Source organism: Martes martes (assembly GCF_963455335.1).
Source record: "Martes martes genome assembly, chromosome: 6".
NCBI classification, from domain to species: Eukaryota; Metazoa; Chordata; class Mammalia; order Carnivora; family Mustelidae; genus Martes; species Martes martes.
The window spans coordinates 144,025,705-144,029,641 of NC_137893.1; the positions used below are offsets into that span (position 1 = coordinate 144,025,705).

The 3,937-nt window shown below is 39.0% G+C and overlaps 1 pseudogene across 1 annotated transcript; it reads left to right on the forward strand.

Annotated features, from left to right (window-relative positions):
• Positions 1 to 2,889: 2,889 nt before the first annotated feature.
• Positions 2,890 to 3,339, forward strand: LOC308344421 (large ribosomal subunit protein eL21-like; annotated as a pseudogene). Its single transcript has one exon. The product of its transcript is annotated as a large ribosomal subunit protein eL21-like (transcript).
• The last annotated feature ends 598 nt before the right edge of the window (positions 3,340 to 3,937 follow it).

Below are 3,937 nucleotides of genomic sequence, written 5' to 3' on the forward strand. Positions count from 1 at the left end.
CTTGGCATTAATCCAAATTCAGATATCAGTAACATTAATTAGTTATTAGTAAAATTTTAATGAGACTATTAATAACTCTCTTTGTGATCATTATCAGCACTTTTTCAAAAATACAAGCTACATAACAAAATAACATCACAAAATAAACTGAAAGTTTAAATCTATGTTTCAAAATTTTCATGAGCACTGGGTGGAATGTGATTTGAGAAAAAAGAAAAGTTTGTTTAAAATGGGAATGGGATAGGGCACCTGGGTGGCTCAGTGGGTTAAGCCGCTGCCTTCGGCTCAGGTCATGATCTCAGGGTCGTGGGATCGAGTCCCGCATCGGGCTCTCTGCTCGGCAGGGAGCCTGCTTCCCTCTCTCCCTCTCTCTCTGCCTGCCTCTCTGTCTACTGTGATCTCTCTCTGTCAAATAAATAAATAAAATCTTTAAAAAAAAAATAATAAAATAAAATAAAATGGGAATGGGATACGGGGGTCTTTTAAACCCTTGAAACTCCATGTCCAAGACGAAGAATGAGGACATTTCTACCTTTCATTTGAAATATCATTCAGAGTATGATTTTTGAAGTCAGTTAAATCAATAAATGCCATGCAAAACCCTGGTATGAACCAGGTGACCTCATTAATGCCAGCTTCACAGTTTAATGACATTCCATCATATTGAATGTTAAGGTGTAAAATACAAATTAATCATGGCAATAGGAGTATGCAATTCCATTTTGTCTTGTTAGAATACATTTCTTGACTATAGTTAATGTGACCTTCATAGCAATGACCAAATGAAACAACTTTTAAAATAAATGTGCAACAAGCCTTTATTTGGTGAAATGTAGTATCTTCTGCTGCTTTCAAATCACTACTAGTGAGTAGCTGCTAGAGCAAAGCTTCTTACGAAATGTTTTAGTTTCACTACTTCTCAAATAATAAATCCACTGCATGTTTCTACTAATGACTGGTACCTAAAACTACCGGATTTTCCCCATTCCAGGAGCACGTTCAAAGAACTTCAATCCCACAAATAAAATGCAATGTAATGACTTAACAGAAAGGCATTTCACCTCCATTTTTCTCCATTTTAAACAAATTTCTCCATTTGGGATTTTTTTTTAATAGAAATAAATGAGATTTTGAGAGAAAGAATTTTGCTAATAGTTTGAATATTTTTTTTCTTCCGCCAAAGCATAAACCAGAGCTTGTTTCTGCTTTTTAAAATGGGCAATGGATATCCTTTATCTTATAAAACAAAGTCTAATTTTCCTGTCATCCGTTGGTCAGTCAGATTATCCCACTCAACCTTTTGGACACAGACATTTCCTAAAAGTTAAGACCCCTGAGATAATAAGGAACAAAATGTGATGATAAATGTGTGCTGAAAGAATAAGGAATTCTAGGCACATTTGATGAGTCTATTCACCAACAATTATGGAAGCCAGGCTCCCTACAGAAATAGCTATTCTCCAAGCTGTGTAATTATTGATCTGCAGATGGCACATGAGCTGACTTTGGGAGGAAGTACTAACTCTAAGCCCCCTCTGCTTAAATGTCATTAACTGAGCTTCTTCTACCTATCAGCCATCATTCTGGAGATAACAAAAAAAAAAAAAAAAAAAGTCATTGCCCATCCATCCTCATACTCCTGCCCCCAACTCAACCCCCATGCAGAGGGTGTGCAATCTCCTGGGAGAGAAAAGTTATGTGCACGGTCTGTCCTTCTTTTCCTTTGTTGTCTTCTGCTTGGTGCCCTGAACTCCAGCACACTGGGCTTCTTTTAGGTCCTTGAATGCATCATGCTACTTCTCACCCCAGAGCCCAAGTACATGCTCTTCCCTCTCACTTGGAAAATGTTCCCTGCCTTGACCATGGTCCATATTACTCATTCTTCAAGTGCCATAATTAACACTGTTTTCTCAGGGAAGCCATCCCTAACTCCCCATTAAATAACCTCAAAGCTCTGAGATTTTTCCTTTATAGGACATAGCGTAGTCAATAACCATGTGTTAGCAGAAATATTTGATCTATGTCTGTATCATCCACTTGTCAACATCAAATGTTCTTGGTTGCTTACCATGTGCCATGTACTGTGTTGGCAACATAGCGTGTTGGGAATCTGTGTTAAGAAACAAGACAGAGTCTCTATCCTAATGGAATATTCATTAAATAAAAATAATAAATACTATGAAAGAAATAAATAAGGTTTTATAATTGATAAAAGCCTATTTGATATAATGGAGTCATGGACACTGAGGCACCAGAGATGAGATGGTGCTAACAGAAAATTCAGGCGCAGGGAAAAGCCAGTGCGAAAGGCCTTAAAGCCAGAAGATCTTCCTCCAGTGAAAACCATCAGATAAGGCAGGCAGGGCTGGGACTTAGTGAGCAGCGGGGAGAGGACCATAGATCAGGATACAGTAGTCAATTAGATAATAAATCCCAGAGTCAAAGAAGGTGTTTGTTTTTTTTTTAATGCTGAATCAATTGAAAGAATGAAATTTTAGTACAATTGGGTAAGTGGTGGCACAAAAAGACAGCAAGTCATTCTGCTGAAGGAGAAGGATCATGAAGTACAAAGAGCATGGAAGGCATAATGCACAGGTCTGAAAGGGACTTGCCAAGAGGAAAAGGAGAGATCATTAAGTCTACACATGGTGCCTTGTTATTCAGCTCTAAGACAACTGCTCTTTAGACAACCTTCTGGAATAAAGAGGACATGGCACTCACCCATGAAACACTGCTTATTGTCTCAGTCTAACCACCTGAAAATAAAGAACTTCCTTTATTAACTGGTATTAAAAAAAAAAAAAAAAGACTACCTTTGGGGCAGAACCGCCATCTTCCAGTAATTCCCCAGAACAACCAACTGAAAGGGAAAGAGGAAAGGTACCTGCTATGTATATGTTCTCCAGCCTTTTTAGAAAACAGGGGGCTGTTCCCTTGGTCACGTACATGTAAATCTACAAAAAAGGGTGATATTGGGGAGATTAAGGGAATGGGCACTGTTCACAAAGGAATGTCCCCACAAATGTTACCACGGCAAAACTGGAAGTCTACAATGCTACCCAGCATCCCGTTGGCATTGCTGCCAACAAACAAGTGAAGGGCAAGATTTTTGCCAAGAGAATTAGTGTATGTATTGAGTATAGTAAACACTCAAAGAGCTGAGAGAGCTTCCTGAAATGTGTGAAGGAAAATGATCAGAAAAAGAAGGAAGCCAAAGAGAAGGGTACTGAGGTTCAGCTGAAACATCAACCTACACCACCCAAAGAAGCACACTTTGTGAGAGCCGATGGAAAGGAGCCTGAGCTGCTGGAACCCATTCCTTATGAATTCATGGCATGATAAATGTAAAAAAATAAATAGATAAATAAAAGACCACAAGACTGTAAAAAAAAAAAAAGTCTACACACATTGTCTCTGCAACTGGAAATTTCATCGAAAAAACATAGTGAGGGGCTAAGGTCCTCTTACAAACACACATATCTTCTTCATGTCCCAGTAAAACAACTCTACTGATATCAAAGACTGCAGGGAGCAGAAATAAATGTTTACTGACAGCCCAACTCAAAGGTATATTCAATGGTCTAGATCTGGAATGACCAGCCATGTGCTCAAGATCTTGGACTACTGCATGCAATGGCCATAGAACCAAGGATAGAACCACAAGGCCTCTGTATATATTGGTACTAGGGTGTGTGTGTGGGGGGGGGGGTGTATAATACAACTATTACCCAACGTTACAGATCTATGGCACTAGAAAGAGCTTTCTCCATGGAAAGCCCAGGCAGTATAGTTTTCAGCTGTCAGGATCCTACAGCACTGGATGGCTGATGCACAACTGAAGAAAAATGCTCAGACAGCATCTTTCTACTACCGTCTTTGATTTAGTGACTGTAAAAAACGGAAGCTAACGTAAACGTTTTCTGTATCATGATGTTCT